The following is a 26,160-nucleotide window of genomic DNA, read 5'->3' as shown; positions in this document are numbered from 1 at the left end:
ATCATACATTGTGAAAATGATTATATTACCAAAGCCGTTCTACAGATTTGACCCAATCCCTATTAAGCTACCAGTGGCATTTTTCACAGAACTAGAACAAAAGATTTCAAAATTTGTATGGAAACACAAAAGACCCCGAAATAGTCAAAGCAATCTTCAGAAAGAAAAATGGAACTGGAGGAATCAGGCTCCCTGACTTCAGACTATACAACAAAGCTACAGTAATCAAGACAGTATGGCACTGGCACAAAAACAGACATATAGATCAATAGAACAGGATAGAAAGCCCAGAGATAAACCCATGCACATTTGGTCAACTTACTCTTAGTAAAGGAGGCAAGAATATACAATGGAGAAAAGACAGGCTCTTCATTAAGTGGTGCTGGGAAAACTGGACAGATACAGGGAAAAGAATGAAATTAGAACTCTCCCTGACACCATACACAAAAATAAACTCAAAATGGATTAAAGACCTCAGTGTAAGGCCAGACATTATAAAACTCTTAGAGGAAAACATAGGCAGAACACTCTATGACATAAATCACAGCAAGATCCTTTTTGACCCACCTCCTCGAGAAATGGAACTAAAAACAAAAAGAAACAAATGGGACCTAATGAAACTTAAAACCTTTTGCACAGCAAAGGAGACCATAAACAAAACTAAAAGACAACACTCAGCATGGGAGAAAATATTTGAAAATGAAGCAACTGACAAAGGATTAATCTCCAAAATTTACAAGCAGCTCATGCAGCTCAATATCAAAAAAGAACAAAACCACCCAATCTAAAAATGGACAGAAGACCCAAATAAACATTTCTCCAAAGAAGATACACAGATTGCCAACAAACACATGAAAAAATGCTCAACATCGTTAATCATTAGAGAAATGCAAATCAAAACTACAATGATATATCAGCTCACACCAGTCAGAATGGCCATCATCAAAAAATCTACAAACAGTAAAACAGTAAATGCTGTAGTGGGTGTGGAGAAAAGGGAATCCTGTTGCACTGTTGGTGAGAATGTAAATTGATACATCCACTATGGAGAACAGTATGGAGGTTCCTTAAAAAACTAAAAATAGAACTACCATGTTACCCAGCAATCCCACTAGTGGGCATATACCCTGAGAAAACCGTAATTCAAAAAAAGTCACGTACCACAATGTTCATTGCAGCTCTATTTACAATAGCTGGGACATGGAAGCAACCTAAGTGTCCATCAACAGATGAATGGATAAAGCAGATGTGACACATATGTACAATGGAATATTGCTCAGCCATAAAAAGAAACGAAATTGTGTTATTTGTAGTGAGATGGATGGACCTAGAATCTGTCATACAGAGTGAAGTGTAAGTCAGAAACAGAAAAACAAATACCATATGCTTATACATATATATGGTATCTAAAAATAACAACATGGTCTGAAGTACCTAGGGGTAGGACAGGAATAAACTTGCAGATGTAGAGAATGGACTTGAGAACATGGGGTAGGGGAAGGGTAAGCTGGGACGAAGTGAGAGAGTGGCATGTACGTATATATACACTATCAAATGTAAAGTAGATAGCTAGTGGGAAGCAGACGCATAGCACAGGGAGATCAGCTTGGTGCTTTGTGACCACCTAGAGTGATGGGATATGGAGGATGGGAGGGAGACACAAGAGAGAAGAAATATGGTGATATATGTATATGTATAGCTGATTCACTTCCTTACAAAACAGAAACTAACACACCATTGTAAAGCAATTATACTCCAATAAAGCTGTTTTTAAAAAAAGGACTTATGGAATATTCATTTTCCCCCATAACTTAGTGTAGATTCTTTTAAGATACTTGAAAGATTGACACTATTTCTATATATTTTTAATTCCCACAGCTCCAATTGATTTTGACTAAATAGTAGCAGCCCGTTTGGGTAAATCTAGAGCCCTTCTCGGGCTGAGGGCCCAGTTTTGCTAACAGTGCACATTCTGGGAATACTGTGAGCAATTCTGTTTATCTAAGAGTTCAGCCTCATGCTTGACTTTGCAGGTGCAGCTGTAAATTTCAGGTGATTTACAGAGTGGAAGCACACCAAATCTGAAATTATAATGGAGTTCAGGCTCACAGCATCTTTTGTTAGATGCTCTGGTTTTATGATTTGGGGTTGATGCCACCACATTTTTTTCCAAGTGCAGTAAAAAATGATGCCATTCAAGCTGAAAAGCTTAACAACCACTTTACTTTTATTGAATCTGTAGCTAATGTACTGAAATAGCAGGGGTTTTGCTGCAAGTATAATTTTGGATTTTGTCTGTGCATCTCTTTATACCTTAAAAATGGGTTTGCATTGAGGATAAGTGAGTTACCTAAAAGATCTAATGATAAAGATGCAACACATGATCTTATTGTGCTGACTGATGCCCATCTAGAATGAGTGAGAAGGAAACACTGGTTTAGAGATCATGGGGATTGTGAAGCCATCTCCTAAAAACCATCATGCAAGGCTATCTGTAGATTTAGGCAATTGCTTAACTTTTGCAGGTTTCACCTTTCTTATCAATAATTTGATAGAGTTTGTGTTGATGGCCTTCAGTTTCTTTCAAAGTCCAGCAGTGTACTCTTTTAAGGAAACTTTCATGCTTTATTTGTTTGCTTCTTTATTTGTTGATTTGACACTGAATGTTTTCCTAAGAACTTTTCCCAAAAGTGATGTTATCTTCCTGGGATATGGAAAATTAAGCACAGGTTTTTTTTTTTTATTTCTATTTATGTTACAATTCTGATTACAATAAAACATTACAATTTTTGATCCCATTTGCTAATCACATAAGAAACAGTCTCTATATCTGTAGAAGCAAAGGGAACAAGGGAAAGCACTACTTTCTTGATTGTGGAGTCTTAATATAAGTCAGTATTACTTAAGGTTGAATCATACTATATGTATGATAAAGTCCCAAGGAAACCTCATTTCTTCTAATCCTATTTACATTTAACTAATAATTTTGAACACTTACTATCTCTTACACATTATCCTAGGGAATTATACGTGCATTGTTGAATATTATCATCAAAACAGCCTTACTGAAGGTCACAAGTAAATAAGAAGATTCTAACTCTGATCTTGTAATTCCAAACTTAGCAGTCTTTCATAATACCTTTTCTATTAAATTGTGCTTCTTACTACCACTCAGCACAAACTGGAGGCACCATTCAACCTAGATTCCTACCATAATCTTAGCTTTATTCCATCCTCAAAATCATTTGTGCTTTTTGGAATTGTTTGTTCTCATTCTGTCCTAGGCTATGCAAACTTTACATTTACATTAACATTCAAATGATGTTCCAATCCTCATCAGGAACTCTTAATAATAATTATATCAGATTTCACCAATTCCCTTTTCTGAATATTTTTAGTGAATTTTGTCGCATAACTTTTGGAGGCAATTTTATGCTCTCTTATATTATTATTTTTTAAATTAGTGTTTGCTTATAAACTCCTTTTTGTAAAAAACATATTTCTCTGGCCACACATAAGATTTATAATAATTATTGTTTAACCCACCCATTCGTTCAATAAAATGTTTAACGTTCTTTGCTCTGAAACATGCAAATACAATAAAGTATTCTTAATGCTTTGGAAATTCAAAGAGTAAGATAGGGTTACAGACACTCAAACAAATAAATTAAAATATTACAATAGGAGGAGCTTCAAGATGGTGGAAGAGTAAAAGGTGTAGATTACCTTCCTCCCCACAAATACATCAGAAATACATCTACATGTGGAACAACTCCTACAGAACACCTACTGAAGGCTAGCAGAAGACCTCAGACCTCCCAAACGGCAAGAAACTCCCCACGTACCTGGGTAGGGCAAAAGAAAAAAGAAAAAACAGGGATGAAAGAATAAACACATAAATCTTAAAAAGAGTCATGATACAGCTGAAGTGGCAGTCATCTTTTAATCATGAAGTAACAAGCACAATAATCCAAATCCAAATCAATAAGCATGGTAGAAATAAAGGAATGAAAAACTTGGGTTCAGAGGGGTTGATAAACCACTTTTTGAGGGCAAAAAGTCATGATTTGTATTGTTTATAAATCTTAATGGTGTAAATATTCCTATTATCACTGAATTGAAATTACCAATCACTGAACATGTAACACACCACAGCCTGGGTACCTGATGACAAAAATTGAACTACTGAGCCTGCTCTAGACTATCTACTTTAAGATATCTCTATTTATTTGAAATATATTTATTGAACATCTACTACATTCCAAAAGTTATTCAAGGCATTTGGAATACATCAGTGTGAAAAACAGACAAAAATATCTCTGCCCTCATGGAGGTGAGATTCTAGAAGAAAAGGAAAGATAATCAATGATAAGCATAATATACAACTGAATTATATAATATTTTAGAAGTTGATAAGTACTATTTTAAAAAGAAACAGTAGATCACAGAAAGGAAGACAAAGAGAGTCTAGTGGCCAGAAGAGGTAAATTGCAGTAATAAATAAGATGACTCAGATAAGATGCATTAAGACAGTGACATTTGACCAAAGATTTGAAAGAGAAGAAAGATTCAGCCAAGCAGATATCTGGGACAAGAGTATTCCAGGCAGAGAGAATTGTTAGAGCAAAGGTTTTTGGTCAGAAGCCTGGGAGGCCTGGTTGAGGAGTCACTAGGAGCAAGATGAGGGAGAGGAGAGGGAGAGTAAACACTTTTCCCAAGTGTTTACCCATTTAATGTATTTGTTCTTCTAAACACTGTGAGGCAGGTTGAGAGCTTTAAAGGTGGAGCATAGAGGACTTAGGCACAGATGGCACATCCCACAATCATATTGCTAGAATACTTTGAAGGAAGAGCTCTGAAATCACAGCCCCCACTGCCCTGATGAACAATTTACAGGACAGGGTGTATCAGGAGGAGAAATGCCCATTGCGACCAAAGGGAAGCCTTTGTGAGAAGATTATTTCAGGATGTTCCCCGTCAGCCAAGCACACCCCTGATCCTGTGCTCGTAATCAATCCAGAGACTGTGAAATGGTCAAGTGGGGGTTCGTCTCTTCCACCTCTGTCAGCAGCATCTTAATTTCCACATCATATGAAGATTTATTCAGGCCAAGCATCTGCAAGTCACATTTCAGACTGATCAGGGCTTCACACAGCACCACCGCCCCATCACGGTCCAAGCTAATCCATTCCAGGTTCATTCACCTCAGTGATTTGCAGACAGTGAAAACCAAGGCCAGGTCCTCACAATAGGCAGAGGTGAGCTCACACATTTCCAACCCAAGATTCTCTAATTTACACTTAGGATGCTTCAAAGCTTCACATAACTCTTTGACACCAGCATCATATATCTTATTGTTCCCTAGTTTCAGAGTTTTTAGGTTTTCACTGTGAATAAGAATAGTAGCAAGGTCCATACAGCAAACAGAAGTGAAGTAACAACCCATCAACCACAACTCCTGTAGTTTGCAGTTTGGGTGCCTCAATGATTCACATAGAGTTATCACTCCATCATCTTCCAGGAAATTTAAGGTAATAGGTCAGGGAGGACTTTTAGGTTATGAGTTGTTAGGTCATCGACCATCATTGCTGAAATAACTGAAGAAAATTACTGATCCATATCTGGGACATAGATTGATATTTATGAATGCCTGACCTCATACTCTTTGACAATCCTAAAATGCTAACTCATGCTCTGTGAGATCAATTTTGCCTTAGGACTTAAACTATTCCACAAGAAAACATTTTCTCCTTAAATGATGATTAGAGCTAAAGCTATTAAAATCTTATATATTTGCGAATTTGTTATAAAAGAAAACATACACTCTAAAATTTTATCTTATTTGACAGATAGCAAAATCATATGAGATACTTTATAAAGTTTCCTTTAAAACCAAATAACAATAGAATGTTACTCAGCCATAAAAAGAAACAAAATTGAGTTATTTGTAATGAGGTGGATGGACATAGAGTCTGTCATACACAGTGAAGAAAGTCAGAAAAAGAAAAACAAATACCGTATGCTAACACATATATATGGAATCTAAAAAAGAAAAAAAAAAGCTTCTGAAGGCCCTAGGGACAGGACAGGAATAAAAACACAGACCTAGAGAATAGACTTGAGGACACGGGGAGGGGGAAGGGTAAGCTGAGACGAAGTGAGAGAGTGGCATTGACAAATATCCACTACCAAATGTAAAATAGATAGCTAGTGGGAAGCAGCTGCATAGCACAGGAAGATCAGTTCGGTGCTTTGTGTCCACCTAGAGGAGTCGGATAGGGAGAGTGGGAGGGAAATGCAAGAGGGAGAGGATACGGGGTTATATGTATACATATAACTGATTCACTATTTTATACAGCAGCAACTAACACAACAATGTAAAACAATTATACCTCAATAAAGATGTTAAAAAAAATTCTGTGAATAAATTATTGTTAGAGAAAAAAAAATTCATTTATCCTAGTCTCTTCTTTTGCTCTCCACACTGTTTAATGAAACCACAAAAAAAAACATAAAAAATCAGATCATTTTAAATCAACATTAAAATTAAAACCAGCAAATAATAACATCAATATGCCAAAATGTAAAAAAAAAGAGTTCTGAAAACATATAATATGAATAAATCTAAATAGTGAATCTGAGGGTATTAACTTTGAAGAAAAGATATCATCCTGCTGTTGGCATATGTGGGTACTGTGTGAGGTTAAGGGACCTTGATAACAAGGCCCCTAACTGGGATGTGGGGATTCAAGAGAAAGCACAAATAATAAAAAAATAGAGAGAGCGATAGAGAGAAAGCACAAATAATGCTGCTGTTGAAGGGTGAGAATAAATAGTAGATTTAGATAAAGACGTTTCTGGAATTTTTTTAGAGTGGGAAATTGAAATAAACAATTCATAGAAGAACTAGAGTTGGTTACTCTGGTAATCATTCAATTACTCTGATAATCAAAGAAACAAATTAAGAAAAAATGAGGTGTTATTTTTATATATTTAAATTAATATTACATTGGGTATATACCCAATATAGTTGAAGTGCAGGTTAAGAGGTCTCTTATTATATAAATGTAAATATTGCAATAGGAACACTTATTAATAAGAAATATTAAGCCACATGTAGCAAAAGCATTATCAGTACACCTAGAATTTATCTCAGAAATTTGATTTCTAGGAATTTCCATTAAAAGGTTAATATTGCTTTGTGTAATTTGTGTAAAAGTGTCCCTTTAATAGATAAAAATAGGAAATGACCTAAGTGTTTAATATAAGTTAATACTTAAATTACTACCTATTTATCAATAAAATATTTTATTTGCCATTTAGAGTATATGTATGAAATTATTTGTGAAAACATCCTTGTATATCATTAAGCTGAATGTGTTTTAAACCTGCATAGTGTTTTTTAAAAAAACATATATGTGTATAATCAAAATATTAAATATATACATATGGGTGAAATAAAGTTTATACAATGATACAGCAAATTTAGAATTGGTCATTGCATTATTTTTGCTTCTTTGCTTTCTTGCTTTTCTCTTTCCCCTCCCAAGTTTTGAAAAATAAACATACATGTCTTCTGTTCTTAAAAAACTCATTAAAACATGGGGCTTCCCTGGTGGTGCAGTGGTTGAGAGTCCACCTGCCGATGCAGGGGACACGGGTTCGTTCCCTGGTCCGGGAAGATCCCACACGCCGCGGAGCGGCTAGGCCCGTGAGCCATGGCCGCTGAGCCTGCGCGTCCAGAGCCTGTGCTCCACAATGGGAGAGCCCACAACAGTGAGAGGCCCGCGTACTGCAAAGAAGAATAAAACAAAAGAAAAATTTACAGCAAAAAATCTTCAAAATTCTTGTTAACAAAGCATGTTTCTCTTACTGCTCCAATATATAAATGTTTCCATTACCCTTTTTGTTTGAGACACATTTATTTACAAATTTATCAATATAATATACATAGAAATACATAATTTTTATTCATATATTCATATTAGTGTATTCATAATGAAATATTTGAATCTAGTGGACAACTTCTGGGAGTTCAAAAGTTCAAGTTTGCCTTTTGTAACCTCTAGGCAAAAGGTTACAATTACTGGTTTTCCAAGGCAGAAAACCTGGCATATTCAATTGTCCATATTGTGTATTTACATGTGACTTTTTACTGTCTATTTATTTTGCACTTAATCCTAACCTGTAATATGTTAAGGAAATGCTAAGGATACTGGCACAGGAGTTGAAAGAGAGTGACTTCAAAATCCTGCTTTGTCACTAATCATATCTCTTGGCTTTTTGTACATCATCTGAACTTTGTGTCTCATTATTCCATTAAAAAGCAATACTGTTATTATAAATAACATTTAACATTTATTGAGTGTCTAATACATACCGGGCAGTATGTAATGTGTTTAACGGGTAATATATACTGCTCAAAACAACCCTATGAAAAGGTTTCTATTTTATAACCAAAGAACTGGGGGAAGCCAGAATAAATAGCTTTAAGAAAGAAACAACAAGTGACAAAGCTGGGATTCAGGCTGTTTCTGATTGCAATATCCTTGCACTCAACCCATATCCTTCACCTACTCACTAAATTAAACACAATGCTTTTTAGCCTTTCCTGCTTTATAGATTTTTTTAATGAAGTACAATTACATGATAATACAGAAAATTGTTTTGGAAAGTATAAATAGCTATGTTTTAAATACAAATTCAATAGCAGTTACTCATCTGTATGTTGGGTTTAAAGAAGCCCCACAACACAGTCTTTTGCTAGAGAACCATTATAAACTGGCTTCCAAGACACCTATGTGAAGACATTTTCTTGGGGACTGCACAAGAGTCCTGATGTTCCAGAAACTTGAACTATTCAGTATCCGAAGGATCTGGGGACTTAAAATGTCGGCTCATATAAATTAAATTAGCAGGAAACGTTTGGTGCTGTGTAGTGCCTCTGCTTAAGTGGCTGGTAAGGTCTGGCAGTAGTGGGTATTTGTACTCTTGGAACACAATCCCTTTCAGGTTGAGAATGTGTCCTTGGGATGTGAGGAAGCTTAGATTAAATGGTAATTCACAGCAGTGCTCAGAAAATGCTTTTTTGAATCTAGCAATCACTTATTTGTTGCTTCTACCTAAAATTGCTGTGAACTTTGTTCTTTATTCAGGGAAGTGCTTGGAAAGGGTGATAAAGCCAGCTGCCACTTTTCAGGTGAGAAACAAACGCTGAGGAATGCTATTGTCCTGAAAAGATCATGCTGAAGGTCAGTGCTCTGAACCAGATGCAACAATAGACAGTAGCAGCATGTCCTTCCTGATTGAAAGAAAAAGAAGGTTGTACTTTGAGGAGAGGGAGGGAAATACTATATACACATGTATTTATTATATTTATTATATATAGTACATATATACTATGTATATCATAAAGCAGTACTCTGTAAATGTAATTACTCTGTTAAACTGAATTCTATTGATCCATGCTTGAACAAAGTAAGAATTGAAAATGAGGATCTTATTCACATATATTTGTTGACTTTGAAGGAGGTTTGGCCCGCGCCCGAGTCACGGCCATGGCGGCCTCGCTTCTGCTGGGGCAAGCTTGAGCTGGGGTGCTGAAGATTGTGTTTCTAGAAGCAGGAGCGTTTTGAGGAGTTGTGCCTATAGTTTCTCTCTCTGCAGAATCAGGAAAGAATGAAAAGAGATTGCGAACGAATCCCAAGAAGCAAAGTCCACCAAAAAGCCACCGCCCTTGCTGAGCAATTTGACACCACCACCTACAAGAATCTCAAGCATCATGACTACAGCACATACACCTTCTTAGACCTAAACCTGGACCTCTTGAAGTTCAGGATGCCTCAGCCCTCTTCAGGAAGAGAGTCACCTCGCCCCTGAGAGCTCAGTTTAAAGTTTAAACTTCCTGTGTCTTTCTGCATTCTTACCTGCAAAAATAAAATCTGCTCAGCAGTCAAAAAAAAAAAAAGGAATTGGAATTAAAAGAGAGAAATGTAACTTTAATAAATGAAGACATCTAGCTGGCAAGATGGATTCTTATGGTTGCAGAAAACCACGTGGTTAAGGATGGCACCATCTGCATATTCTTTTGTGTAATCTAAAGCAGATTCTACTTCCAGACTATATTTCTGCACTCCAATCATCTACTTTTGCCAGGGCAAAATTTGTCATACACCATCACATCAGTATTCAAAACTGGAAGCATTTTGTTGGTAACTTAAAACATAATCCCTCTGGACATTTCTACCTCTCACCTACCCGCCACTTTCATTCAAATTATGTTATTATTTGTAGAATTGTCCATCTCCTCCAGGTTATTATAAACTTCTGGTAAGAGAGAAAATCTAACTGCCAAGAGCCTTGTACTTGCGTGTAATCATTCAGTTCACACAATATTTTGGTATATAATTAAGAGTGTGTGTGTGTGTTTCCATGTCAGAAAATTAAGATGAAAAGGTTAGTGATGTCCTCTAGATCACATAGCTAGTGTAGCAGATATAGTAAATGAATCATGAACTGCCTGGCACTAAATTTACATTGTTTCCTCTATTCTTCACAGGTAAAAGTGTTTTATAGTTATATATCTTTGATTCCCCTCTTTCATTGGCTAAGATCAAGTCCACAGTTTTTCAAATACTAATTTTAAATAGATGCTAGTTATACACAAATAACTAAAACACTCCCCAGAAATTAACAGAAAATACAGAGGTAGAGAAAGTCATTTTCCTTACATATTTATTACCAAGTTAATTTTTCACAATTTTCTGATTATGTAGAACGTAAGACAACCATATTTCACAAGTCTAACACTCAGGCATCTGAAATACACTGGGTGACTGAATTAGACCCAAAAGTTCTTACCTATTTGGAATATCAGGTGGCATCTAATTAAGATGAAATTTAATAAAAAATAATGTTACATACTACACTCTGATTTAAAATATATATATATATCTGCAAGACTTAAAAATATTTAGGCACACCTAGCCTAAACTTGTTCACTACATTTTAACATGGGAAACCAAACAAATTATATCCCATTTTTAGGATGATGGTCAGGGTTACTAAGTAAATTGGGAATATTCCATCAAAGGAATTTTGCTTAAGAGAATAAAAGTCTTGGGGAAAATATGATAGTCTTCTTGTAGTATTTTGATATGGTCATGTGGGATAAAAGTTGAACTAATTCTCCTTGTTTTTATAGTGGTAGAATTCAGATCAAAAGGCAGAACATGGAGTCGAAAATTTCCTCTTACTACATAACCAAGTTGGTCAAAGACAGAATGAAATACCTGGGGAGTATAAATTTCTTCACTCCTTGAATTTTTTATGCAGAAAGTTAAAAACCATTTGTTGGGGATTTTTAAAAAGGGATTTCAGTGTCAGACAGTGCTTATAATCCCATTGAAATCTTGATTATTACTTATGTTCTTCATATTCTTGTAGGAAAGAATTGTTACTGGGATACTGACAACATTCTCTACCTTCATTCCTGGTTAGGTTATGTTGCCTCACCACACTCTCCCATAGCACAAGCAATCATTGTGTAGCACTTTGCACACATGTTGTTTTCAGAAGTTATTTAGCATGTGTGTTCAAATCCTTTCTTTCACTTTGGACTATATACACCATGAGGGCAAGGATCATGTCCATCCTGATATTCATGGTTTACCCACTCTTATGGAGGAAGAAGTGGGTCCCTTTTTCAGAAGCCACTTCTAGACATTCTCTGGTAGTGAAAAGGAGTCAAAGACCAATAGAGTATTGATGCCAACAACACCATGAGATCTAGGGGATGGGCATGGCCCACCTATCTCATGGGTTATTTTGAATGAAGTTTATAAAATTAAAGTCTTTTCCAAAATAGCATTTTACTTTTTTGTACCTAGTTTTCAATTCACCTTTGTTACTTTATCAGAGAGGTTATTATCCATTCATAAAAGTCTTATTCCTAATTTGAAGAGGTCAGTTTTTCTAGGCTTTTTCCTAACTTCTCATTAAGCATCTGGGCTAACATTATTTTGAGCTCCCTCCCATAATTGCTAAAAGTCAAGGTTCAAATATTTTAGAATCAAGGGGATCACTAAGATTCAACCTTATTTTAAAGGACTAAATTAGGCAGAAATACACATACTTAGGATATAGATATTGACTAAATAAAGGGCAAAGACTATACATTTAAACAAAGAGAGAGAGAGAGATCTGTTATTACCTGATGACCCTGTTTAGTATTATATAAAAGGAAGATGTATTAGCACTGTCACATTGCATATTACTAGACAGCAAGTAAGAAATTAAATCAAATTTATCTTTAGACCTCTGAAGATTAAGGTTAGAGTCCAGAATACTATATCACATTATGACAAATGTTGTATATATCAAAACTCCCATATTCAAATCATTTAAATTGCTTTGAAGAAGGCACATGTTACTCTTAGGGTGATCAATACAAGTTTCACAGAAGACTTTACTTAGCAGCTGGAGTGAAATGAGCAGGCGGGGGAGGAGTCTTGGTAGGTACTATACCACATCCATCCCTGAATGCAAACAAAATAGAGGAACTTGGTACTATTCCTTCCAGAGCAGGATAATGCTCTTGCCAAAGAATAATCCCAATTACCTACCTCCTTTCAAGATTTATCCAAAGTTAAGGAATTAAATTCTTTTGAGGATCACTGAAGATTTCAGAAGTTAATTTAAACCTCTCTGTATGCACTTCAACTGCGGAACAATCTCAGTTCCCACCATCCTTCTCTTCGAAGCCTTGACAAACTCACCAACATGAAATGATTATGATGAGCTCATTTTGAACATTTTCCTCAGGGTTTTCATCATCTCTGCTGGTTACCTTTCTTTCCTTAGAGCAAATTCAATTTCCTTATGACTCAGCAAGCAACATTGGATCGGCCCTTCATCTTCTTTTTCCTAAGACGAATTTAAAATCTTTCTCTTCCAAACGACAAAACTTGGAAAACTCTGCGCTGCATCCTTTTTCAAACAATCCTTGATTGATGTGTTATGTTGTGTCACATCACTTTAGGTAACTCCTGTCTCCTTGCATTGTACCCATCAATGACCAAGTGAGAATGATGGACTGAACTGAACAAGAATCATTAGGATGCAATGTGATGCTTGTTGGACAGGTTTCTTTGAGGTTTTACAACAAATTCTGCCAATGAATACAAATATGAAAACTTCAGATCATGTTTGCAAACCAAATTGGATACAAATAAGGCCAAGTATAAATGATTTAAAGATAAAATGCCTGGGACATGGCCAAAACTCTGGAAACATTTTTGCTGTTCATTTCTTCTGGGTATCTTTGGTGAGGATGATGTGTGTTTATTTTATTTTTTTGTTTGTTTCCTTTTATGAATGTTAGAAGTTAGTTACTATAATAAATTCTTTAGAGATTTTTCAGTTGGGGAGATATTTGCCATTAGGTTAGTGTGCAACTGATGCTACAGTGGTCCAAAAACCACAAACAATATACTCCCATCACTGTTCATAGATTTTTCCCTATTTGGTAACACCACTTTAGTATGTAACCACTAACTTAACCTTTTAAAATAGGGTGCTCTTGTCAATTTATAATTTTTGGCACTATGAGGCAGATGTTGTCTGGAGTAGAATATGTTTTCTATCAGACATATACCTTCCTATAACACACACAAGTACACATATACATATATATCTCTTGTCATTCTAATTAACAATGGAAATTCCACCAAAGTCCCAAGATACACAGGATTGAGGTTTTAATGGCTTACATAGCCCTAGGAATTTTCTATAGGTTAGCTTCATGAGAACTTCTTATTAATTCTTACTGCCAAGTTAACCAAAAAAAGCCCTACAGGATCAGTTCATGTGTGGGAACATTTCCTGTTGATACAGATGTTCTGTCTTACATTGGGCTAATGTGAGTATCACAGGTTGAGTCAGGAAAGAAAATATACAGTCATCTGATCGAATTAAGTATTTTTTTCAACTGAACTCAGTCAATCTATAGTAAGATTTTAGACATAGACTCTCATGCAAAAATCTCAGAATAAAGGTAGATTTTTCTGATATTATTATTTTTTACTTGATTGATTAAATTAATAGCTCATGGAGGCATCAGATTTAAGATCCAGTCTGTACTCCTACATGAATCTGAATCACATTTATTAAAATTTCAGTATCTTCTATCTACAGACATGCCATGGTCAGTTTTCAACAATTTTTTTCTAGTGTGAACAGGATAAGAAAAAATATCTCTCATTTATATAGCACCTTTCAATCAGAATGTTCTTTTTTTTTTTTTTGAAGTACGCGGGCCTCTCACTGTTGTGGCCTCTCCCATTGCAGAGCACAGGCTCCGGATGCGCAGGCTCAGCGGCCATGGCTCACGAGCCCAGCCACTCCACGGCATGTGGGATCCTCCCGGACCAGGGCACGAACCCATGTCCCCTACATCGGCAGGTGGACTCTCAACCATTGCACCACCAGGGAAGCCCCGGAATGTTCTTTGTACACTGTACATGGTTAATTTTTCCTCTCAAAAACACGTATTAAACTCCCACAGATCTATTAGCAATTTCAAGGACTTATTTTAGGATTATGTTAGAGAAAGGCTTTAGCAGAATAAGAAAGCCTGGTATAGCCCTCACTCAACTTAAGGAAGTTCAAGCTATTTTTATATTGTAAAGTTCTATGCAGAAATATTGTTAAGAACATAATAAAAAATATCCAGTGGATTTGCAATAGGCAATAAGTAAGAGGGAGCCCTGTCACTTAAGTAAAAAGAAGCCTAAAATTTTAACTGAGTCAGATCCAGATGAAATAGGACGAAGTAGACCTCTGATCTTTTCTGGGCAGTCCTTCTTTTTGCCCCCATTAAATCATCCTTTGCCTCTTCCTATTCTCGTGTACTTGAATTCTTGTTATATTTTCACTGGTCACCCTATTAAAATTGCTTTCAGGAAAGGACAGGGAATTTACTCAACCCTATACATGTGCAAGTGTTAACAGTTTTATTTGACCTCTGTGGGGTTTTATATTTTAAAAGCTAATAAAACTTGAAAGTGAGGAATATAATTTCAGGTAGCAAGTTGAAGAGACTGAGCCTTCTCTTTGCCTTTCAGATTGTATAACAGGATAGTCACCAGTTTCATATATTCTTTTTACGTTAGGCTTGTCTTAACCTTATAAATGCAGACTGGCAAGCTCTGAAATCTCACAGGATGGTTTGGCTTATTCTGAGGCTGATTTGAAAACTGAGTTAGAGGTGAGAAAGGGTAGATGATTGATATTTTTTAAAAAGGTCAGATCTTTTTGGGGAACTTAAAAAGTGTCTGCCAACTTCAGATATACTTAAGTACATGGTTGGCATTATGTGTGATATAAGTAAATGTATGCTATTAAAACCAAATACAATATAATCAAAGGCAAAATGAATTTATTTAACCTAGGAAGTAGAATTGAGAGTTTATATTGCATGATTATAAGATAATTTGAAAGAAAACTACAAACTAAAACAATACCCAAGGAAGGACAACAAAATATTCTAGCAGGCAACAATGTATAAATTAATAATAATAATGATAAGGAACTAGTATTATGAATGTGCACATTATTTCACACATAAATTTACAATTACCTTCTTATAATATGCCCTTCTAGGTGAGTGATAGTGTAATCCATTTAGGACAGAAAGTGAGACATTTTCAATATAAATGGAAAGGAAAAAGAGATTTAGGGAGATAGAAGACAATTACCCAAAATTGAATTTTGTCAGAACCATAGATTAACAGTCCTATCCTGGGAGAAGTATCCTGGAATCTTTAATGCTCACTATTAGCCAGGATCATTCTTTTATTTTTCACTGGGAAGACATATGATATTTTATCCTACTGAGGTCTTCCAGTGTTTACTGTTTGCTCAGCATTTTTGCATACCAATGCCTTTTACTGCCTTCTCCAGGAAGAATATATAGTTTACATTTGGATCTTCAGAGTTGCTGAGTAGTCTGACAAAGTCTTTTTGAAAAGGTGGTGTGCTGAGCCATATAATAAGAGATATTATAACCCTTTCTGGCATCTCTCTTTGAGTCCTGCAGGACAGTACACTGTTGAATAATGATTGCATGAGCATAGTCAGATCACCCCCAACTCCATCCTTAGTGTTTCCCAAAAGAAAAACTGAAATCTTTGGATAAAATATTTTCTTTGGGAAAAAAAGAAGCTATTGAGAGAGGTTAGATAGCAAGTGCAGGTATACAGCAGGGCAGGTGAATGAAATTTGTCCAGTATCTTTGATTCTACTGCTAAACAGAGTGGTGGCTGATTCCTTTCCTATCACTTTCGATCTTTTATTTTTCTCCATTTGTACACATGTCAAACTTCATGAAAATGTTGTAACTCAGCTGCTCCCCAATAATACACAATTTAATCATCCTACCTTTGTACTAATCTGTGTTCTCTGAATGAATCCAGGGACACTGCTTCTGATTATATGTACAGAGTTCTACATCTTACAGACTACATAATTAGATTGCAAAACAGTACAATGTAGGTTATAAAATCATTGAAAAAAATCAGCACAACCTCAGCTTGGTTATCCATACTTTAAAATGGCATATTCTATACTGTAGAGAACAAACATTGTCTCAACTTTCATTTCATATAGAGTTGCAAAGGTAGAAAAAAAATGAACTTCCACTTAAATATTTAAAACACCCTTTTGCCAAATTTGCCTTAGAAGTTCAGATTACTGTATCTGATGCACAGTAATAAGATATTAACATTAAAATGATTTCTAGTCCAATCTCTTGATATTATAGATAATGAAACTGGACATAAGTGGAGTTGAGGATTTGACTAACATTGTATAGTAGTTAGTAGAGCATCTAGAGTTTATACTATAGTCTACTTTTAACCAGTAACTAGTTTAGCAATCTAAATAGTCTTACCATATCTTCTAGTCAAGTATATCTCAAGTAAATTCCTGTATTGAATTAAAAATTCTGTGTTTCTGCCATAATTTATGCATCCCACTTAAGCATATAAAACTTGTAAAATTGTGTGGTAGTTGGATTCTGAGGTGGTTCACCAATGATTTCTTCCTCTTTGTACTAATGTCCTTGTATAATTGAGTGGGCAGGAATTGTAACTTTCTTCTAACTAATAGAATACAGCAGTTGATGGGCTATTACGCATGATTGTAATTTTTGCCTTCCTAACAAAAAGCCTGCTTCTCATTTTATGAACTGCCCTATGAAGAGACCTGGGTGGAAAGGAACTGAGAGCTACCTCTGACATCCAGCAAGGAATTCAGTCTACCATTCACACAGTACAAGGAATTTAATCCTGTCAACAGTTGTTTAAGTAAGTTTTCAAGAAGATTCTTCCCCAGTCAAGTGTTCAGATAAGTCCTCAACTTAGGCCAGCACCTTGATTGAAGCCTTGTGAGAAACCCTGAAACAGAGGACCCAGCTATGCCATGCCTGGACTCCTGACCCACAGAAATGGTGAGGCAATAAGTCTGTTTGTTTTAAGCTGTTAATTTTGAGGTAATCTGTTATGCAACAATAGATAACTAATACAATTTGCTTTTGAGTAAAATAGCAAGGTACAATGTTTAAAGGAGATAAATCTTGTCTACAATCAAGGGAATGTAACTGCAACATACAAACATTAAGTTTTATCCATACTTCAGGGTAGGTTAAAATCAGTCATGAAACCCCTATTAAAATGATCATAAAGCAAGTGCACAACCATGAATTAGTAAAAGCAATAATAAAAATGGAATTAATAATAGAAGTAAACTATAATTACCTTCCAAAATGTCTTTACACACAACAAATGCTTCTTTGAATGTCACTCTTTACTTGCCTATAGATCCCCTTACTGACGTGCTCAGAGTGTCATCTCCAGGAAGCCACCTGTGACCTCCAGTGTCTGTGTATGATCTTGGCTTAATTTGCCCTCCCTAAGAATTTACTGGTTGTGTCAGTTATGAAGCACCTAAAATATGTTACTGATAGTACTGGTGGGAGCATAAACCCATATCTTGCCTCCCTAATATGCCCCTCTAAGTAAGTGAAACTTCGTGAGGTCATGTATAATATCTTTTACCTCTCTAATACCAGCATAATATATAGACATTTATGGCAGACAAGATGCTTACATATCTGTCTTTGTAGGTTATGTTGCTGATGTTATCAATAGAAATAATCTGTCTCTTTTATTTAAGGGAAAATTCAAATATCAAAAGTTTTCAAGACATGAGGAAGTCCATTTGCCTTATAGTAGGAAATTTGGTAGCATGTTTAGTATTTTCAGACCTAGACCCTCCTTGACACTGGTGTATTTACCATCACCTAGTCAGTTACCTATGCATTATACACAGCCTAGTTGTAAAACCAGCTCTGAAAAACATAGTTAGTTCCTCTGAGCAATTATTGATTTTTCTTCTGGAATTCAGGTAGCTAATTAGACTAACACCTTACCTCATCTTTAAATTTTGTGATAGCCTTGTGACCCTGGCATGAGTGAGACCAACATGCTACTAGGTAGTATTTTGCTATATGACCTTATGCTTAATCATCAAGGTATGCTGCTTGAAGTCACAAATTTTACTAGGAGAAACACGTGAAACTGGTTGATAGATTGATACCCCAATCCTGATGCTAAAGCATTTAAACACAAGAGGACTCATGAACAGTATACAGAAAAATTTAAGTATTGATTACTTCTTTTGAAGGTCAGTCTCCTCTAATCCTTTGAATCTGTTGAAAATTTGTAAGGTTAATTACTCCTAATTTAATAGCAAATCATGTTTGTCATAAACAAGATTTAATAAAAATTTTAAAACTGAGAAAAAAGTTATAAATACCAACCAAAAATCTACCTCTCATAGAGAATCATTGTTAGCATGTTGGAGTACTTTATGGAAAATTCAAATCATACTGTATAGGAAATGTTTGTTTTTTTCTTTGGACATTGGCATATAATTTTTCTTCTGTCTGGAAAATTCTTCCAAACATTCTTTGTCTGCTTAAATCCTACTCATACTTCTTGTCTCATCCTAGACAACCACTGAGGAAGTCTTGACAAGTCACAGTTGACTTTGACTCAACAAGCTATGCTCACCAAATTTTTATTGTGTTCCCTTAGTACCTTTCTCTTTTATCTCAACACATACACACACAATATCACATTTAAAATGCCTGATTCTTTGTTTAACTCTATACCTAGGCTAAAATCCTCATGAGAGCAAGGACAATGTTTTGCACAAAACTGTACTGCCAAAATAGGCATGTATCAAAATAGTAATAAACATTTCATAAACAAATGTCTGGGCAAATGAATGGCCTGTTTTAATACATAAATTAAATTATGAGTATATTTGATGATGATCAAGTATTGAGAATAATATTTTGAATAGCTGTGTAATATTCCATCACATGAATGGACCATTCTTTATTGTGAAATTCTTTTTTGTTGGTGGTCATTGATGCTATTTCTAATGCTTTGCTATTTTAGATAGCAATTCAGTGGTTCATTTTGTAATATAATCCTAATCTCTTTCTCTGATGATTTCCACAGAATATATTCCTACAAATAGAATATTTTTAAGGCTCTTGATGCTACTGCCAGATTACTTTTTTGGAAAGATAAATGATTAGTAATGTTAAAAGTGGGTATAATTTATTTCTTTTCATTTTCTTATTTTATAGGTGACAGCATCAAATTTCATATTATAGTTATGTGATGAAGGTCAAATATTCTGTTTGTGTATTTACAGCTTATCTGTTACAATAATTTACATGTCTTCATTTATTATAATATTTCCATTTCTCATCTATAGATTGTCTGCCAGTATCCCTGGTTCATTTGTTTATTGGAGTGGCATGTGATTTGTGGAATTATTTTTATGTCTGTATATTCTGCTACACAATGGCAGAAACTAGAAGCTTCTACATGAGCCAAGTAGCATACAGGTTAAAATAAACACATGTTCAGATCCACCAGAGGACAGACAGCGGAAGCAAGGAAAAATAAAATCCTGCAGCTTGTGGAACAAAAACCACATTCACAGAAATATAGAGAAGATGAAAAGTCAGAGAATATGTACCAGATGAAGGAACAAGGTAAAACACCAGAAAAACAACTAAATGAAGTGTAGATAGGCAATCATCCAGAAAAGGAATTCAGAATAATGATAGTGAAGATGATCCAGGATCTCGGAAAAAGAATGGAGGCAAAAATTGAGAAGATGCAAGAAATGTTTAAGAAAGACCTAGAATTAAAGAACAAACACTTAAAAGAATTAAAGAAAAAACAAACAGAGATGAACAATACAATAAGTGAAATGAAAAATACACTACAAGGAATCAATAGCAGAATAACTGAGGCAGAAGAATGGATAAGTGACCTGGAATTCAGAATGGTGGAATTCACTGCAGCAGAACAGAATAAAGAAGAAAGAATGAAAATAAATGAAGACAGCCTAAGAGACTTCTGGGACAACATTAAACACAACAACATTTTCATTATAGGGGTCATAGAAGGAGAAGAGAAAGAAAAGGACCCGAGAAAATATTTGAAAAGATTATAGTCAAAAATGTTGCTAACATGGGGAAGGAAATATCCACCCAAGTCCAGGAAGTGCAGAGAGTCCCATACAGGATAAACCCAAGGAGAAACATGCTGAGATACATAGTAATCAAATTGGTAAACATTAAAGACAAAGAAAAATTATTGAAAGCATCAAGGGAAAAATGACAAATAACATACAAGGGAACTCCCATAAGGTTAACAGCTGAATTCTCAGCAGACACTCTACAAGCCAGAAGGGAGTGGCATGATATACTTAAAATGATGAAAGAGAAGAACCTACAACCAAGATTACTCTACCTGGCTAGGATCTCATTCAGATTCGATGGAGAGACCAAAAGCTTTACAGACAAGCAAAAGCCAAGAGAATTCAGCACCACCAATCCAGCTCTACAACAGATGCTAAAGGAACTTTTCTAAGTGGGAAACACAAGAAAAGAAAAGAACCTACAAAAAAACAACAACCCATAACAATTAAGAAAATGGTAATAGGCACATACATATCGATAATTATGTTAAATGTAAATGGATTAAATGCTCCAACCAAAAGACACAGGCTCACTGAATGGATAGAAATAAAAGACACATATACATGCTGTCCACAAAAGACCCACTTCAGACCTAGGGACACATACAGACTGACAGAGAGGGGATGGAAAAATACATTCCATGTAAATGGAAATCAAAAGAAAGCTGGAGTAGCAATACTCATATCAGATAAAATAGACTTTAAAATAAAGAATATTACAAGAGACAAGGAAGGACACAACACAATGATCAAGGGATCAATCCAAGAAGATATAACAATTATAAATATATATGCATGCAACATAGTATCACCTCAATACATAAGGCAATGGCTAACAGCTCTAAAAGAGGAAATCAACTATAATACAATAATAGTGGGGGACTTTAACATCTCACTTACAGCAATGGACAGATCATGCAAACAGAAAATTAATAAGGAAACACAAGTTTTAAATGGTGCAATAGACCAGAAAAATTTAATTGATATTTACAGGACAATCCAACCAAAAACAGCAGATTACACTTTCTTCTAAAGTGCACATGTAACATTCTCCAGGATAGATCACAACCTGGGTAACAAATCAAGCCTCAGTAAATTTAAGAATATTCAAATCATATCAAGCATCTTTTCTGACAACAATGCTATGAGATTAGAAATCAATTACAGGGAAAAAAGAAACATAAAACACACGAACACATGGAGGCTAAACAATACATTATTAAATAACCAAGAGATCACTAAAGAAATCAAAGAGGAAATCAAAAAATACCTAGAGACAAATTACAATGAAAACACGATGATCCAAAACCTATGGGATGCAGCAAACGCAGTACTAAGAGGGAAGTTTATAGCGATACAAGCCTACCTCAAGAAACAAGAATAATCCCAAATAAACAATCTAACCTTACACATAAAGGAACTAGAGAAAGAAGAATAAACAAAACGCAAAGTTGGCAGAACAAAGGAAATCATAACGATCAGAGTAGAAATAAATGAAATAGAAACAAAGAAAACAATAACAAAGATCAATAAAACTAAAACCTTGTTCTTTGGGAAGATAAACAAAACCACTAGCCAGACTCATCAAGAAAAAGAGGGAGAGGACACAAATCAATAAAATTGTAAATGAGAAAGGAGGAGTTACAACAGACACCACAGAAATACAAAGCATCCTAAGAAACTACTACAAGCAACTCTATACCAATAAAGTGGACAACGTGCAAGAAATGGACAAATTCTTAGAAAGGTATAACCTTCCAAGACTGAACCAGGAAGAAATAGAAAATATGAACAAACCAATCACAAGTAATGAAATTGAAACTGTGATTAAAAACTTTCCAACAAACAAAAGTCCAGGACCAGATGGCTTCACAGGCAAATTCTATAAAACATTTAGAGAAGAGCTAATACCCATCCTTCTCAAACTGTTCCAAAAATTGCAGAGGAAGGAACACTCCCAAACTCTTTCTATGAGGCCACCATCACCCTGATACCAAAACCAGACAAAGATACTACAGAAAAAGAAAAATAAAGAGCAATATCACTGATGAATATAGATACAAAAAGCCTCAAAAAAATACTAGCAAACAGAATCCAATAACACATTAAAAGGTCCATACACCATGATCAAGTGGGATTTATCCCAGTGATGCAAGCGTTCTTCAATATATGCAAATAAATTGAATATATTGTATTCAATATATGTATTGAATACAATATGTAATACAATACAATATGTAATACAATACATACAATATGTAATACATACAATATGTATACAATTACAATACAATTGTAATACAAATTACAAATACATATTGTATTGTATACAAATACAATACAATATGTATCACATTGGTGATACACCATATTAACAAACAAGAATAAAAACCATATGATCATTTCAATAGAGGCAGAAAAAGCTTTTGACAAAATTCAACACACATTTATGATAAACACTCTCTAGAAAGTAGGCATAGAGGGAACTTACCTCAACATAAAAAAGGCCATATACAACAAACCCACAGCAAACATCATCCTCAATGGTGCAAAACTGAAAGCATTTCCTGTAAGATCAGGTACAAGACAAAGATGTCCACTATCACCACTATTATTCAACATAGTTTAGGAAGTCCTAGCCATGGTACTCAGAGAAGAAAAGAAAATAAAAGGAATACAAATTGGAAAAGAAGAAGTAAAACTGTCACTGTTTGAGATGACATGATACTATTCATAGAGTATCCTAAAGATGCTACCAGAAAACTACTACAGCTAATCAATGAATTCAGTAAAGTTTCAGAATACAAAATTTATGCACAGAAATCTCTTGCATTCTTATACACTAATGATGAAAAATCTGAAAGAGAAATTAAGGAAACACTCCCATTTATCACTGCAACAAAAAGCATCAAATACTTAGGAATAAACCTACATAAGGAGACAAAAGACCTGTATGCAGAAAACTATAAGACACTGATGAAAGAAATTAAAGGTGATACAAACAGATGGAGAGATATACCATGTTCTTGGATTGGAAGAATCAATATTGTGAAAATGACTATGCTACCTAAAGCCATCTACAGATTCAATGCAATCCTTATCAAATTACGAATGGCATTTTTTATAGAACTAGAATAAAAAATCGTAAAATTTGTATGGAGACACAAAAGACCCCAAATAGCCAAAGCAGTTTTGAGGGAAAAAAACGGAGCTGGAGGAATCAGACTCCTTGACTTCAGACTATACTACAAACTTACAGTAATCAAGACAGTATGGTACTGGTGCAAAAACAGAAATATAGATCAATTGAACAGGACAGAAAGCCCAGAGATAAATGCATGCACCTATGGTCAACTTATCTATGACAAAGTAGGCAAGGATATACAATGGAGAAAAGGCAGCCTCTTCAATATGTTGTGCTGGTAAAACTGGACAGCTACATATAAAAGAATGAAATTAGAACACTCCCTAACACCATACACAAAAATAAACTCAAAATGGCTTAGTTACCTAAATGTAAGACTGGACAGTATAAAACTCTCAGAGGAAAACATAGGAAGAACACACTTTGAAATAAATCACAAGATATTTTTTGATCTACCTCCTAAAATAATGGAAATAAAAACAAAAATAAACAAATGGGACCTAATGAAACTTCAAAGTTTTTGCATTGCAAAGGAAACCATAAACAAGACAAAAAGAAAGCCCTTAGAATGGGAGAAAATATTTGCAAATGATTCAATGGACAAAGGATTAATCTCCAAAATATATAAACAGCTCGTGCAGCTCAATATTAAACAACAACAACAACAAAACAACCCAATCCAAAAATGGGCAGAAGACCTAAATAGACATTTCTCCAAAGAAGACATACAGATAGCCAAGAAGCACATAAAATCTGCTCAACATCAGTAATTATTAGAGAAGTGCAAATCAAAACTACAATGAGTTATCACCTCACACCAGTTAGAATAGGCATCATCAGAAAACCTACAAATAACAAATGCTGGAGAAGGTGTGGAGAAAAGGGAACCCTCTTTCACTGTTGGTGGGAATGTAAGTTGATACAGCCACTATGGAGAACAGTATGGATGTTCCTTAAAAAACTAAAAATAGAACTACCATATGACCCAGCATTCCCACTACTGGGCATAAACCCAGCAAAAACCAAAATTCAAAAAGACACATGAACACCTGTGTTCATTGCAGCTCTATTTACAATAGCTAGGTAATGGAACCAACCTAAATTCCCATCGACAGACAAATGGTTAAAGAAGATGTGGTACATATATACAATGGAATATTACTCAGCCATAAAAAGGAACAAAAGCAGGATGGATCTACAGACTGTCATACAGAGTGAAATATGTCAGAAAGAGAAAAACAAATATATTAACGCATATATGTGGAACCTAGAAAAATGGTACAGATGAACCAGTTTGCAGGGAAGAAATAGAGAAAAAGATGTAGAGAACAAACCTATGGACACCAAGGGGGGACAGTGGTGGTGGTGGTGGGGTGATTGTGTGATGAACTGTGAGAATGGATTGACATATATACACTAATAAGTACAAAATGGATAGCTAATAAGAACCTGCTGTATAAAAAAATAAATAAAATTAAATAAAAAATAAAATAAACACATGTTCATTTATTTGTAATGATGCACACATGATGGGCATGTATTTTTCTGAAATAAAGTAGATAACTATTCCTATGGTAAAACTTATGAGGGTTTCCCTGGTGGCACAGTGGTTGAGAGTCCGCCTGCCGATACAGGGGACATGGGTTCATGCCCCGATCCTGGAAGATCCCACATGCCATGGAGCAGCTAGGCCCGTGAACCATGGCCTCTGATCCTGTATGTCCGGAGCCTCTGTTCCTCAACGGGAGAGGCCACAACAGTGAGAGACCCACGTATCCCCACCCCCCAAAAAAGAAGAAAAAAGAGAAAAAACTCACGAGACAATAAAAGATGTGTCTGCTGCAGATATCAGCTAATTCCTACCATGTTCTGATTTCTTCTAGGACCTTAAGAGAAATAATGCTCCCTCTTTAAAACTTCTCAATGATTTCCCCTTCCTTAATATTTTTTTTATGATTCACACAAACTTTTCGTATTCACTCATCATACTGCTTTTAAATTAGGCACTGATTTAATTTTATTCCTCTAAATGACCAGGAAGCCACCACTGTAATCTCACATCTAGCCCATATCTGACAAATTTTGTTAAGGTATGTAGTTTAAAAATTAGTGAATTATGAGTGAATGAATGAGTCAAGTAATTAAGATGCATTTCCATTTATATTGTCATTGCAGATAGTGGGTGTACAAAGGAATAAGAAAACCAAATTTTGATGACTAGCAAATGTTAAGAAATATATAGACTCTAGCTTTTGTCTATTTCTCTATTTTTTTAGCATATTTTTTGGAGTATAATTGCTTTACAATGTTGTGTTAGTTTCTGTTGTATAACAAAGCGAATCAGCTATACATATGCATATATCCCTATATCTCTTCCCTCCTGCATCTCC

The 26,160-nt window shown here is 35.1% G+C and overlaps 1 pseudogene; it reads left to right on the top strand.

Annotated features, from left to right (window-relative positions):
- The first annotated feature begins 9,557 nt into the window (after positions 1-9,557).
- LOC101333991 (NADH dehydrogenase [ubiquinone] flavoprotein 3, mitochondrial pseudogene) lies at positions 9,558-9,879 on the top strand (annotated as a pseudogene).
- Positions 9,880-26,160: the final 16,281 nt, after the last annotated feature.

Source organism: Tursiops truncatus, chromosome 14, assembly GCF_011762595.2.
Source record: "Tursiops truncatus isolate mTurTru1 chromosome 14, mTurTru1.mat.Y, whole genome shotgun sequence".
Taxonomy (NCBI): Eukaryota; Metazoa; Chordata; class Mammalia; order Artiodactyla; family Delphinidae; genus Tursiops; species Tursiops truncatus.
Note: the sequence above shows the minus strand (reverse complement) of the source record. Positions and strands in the feature narration are given on the sequence as shown.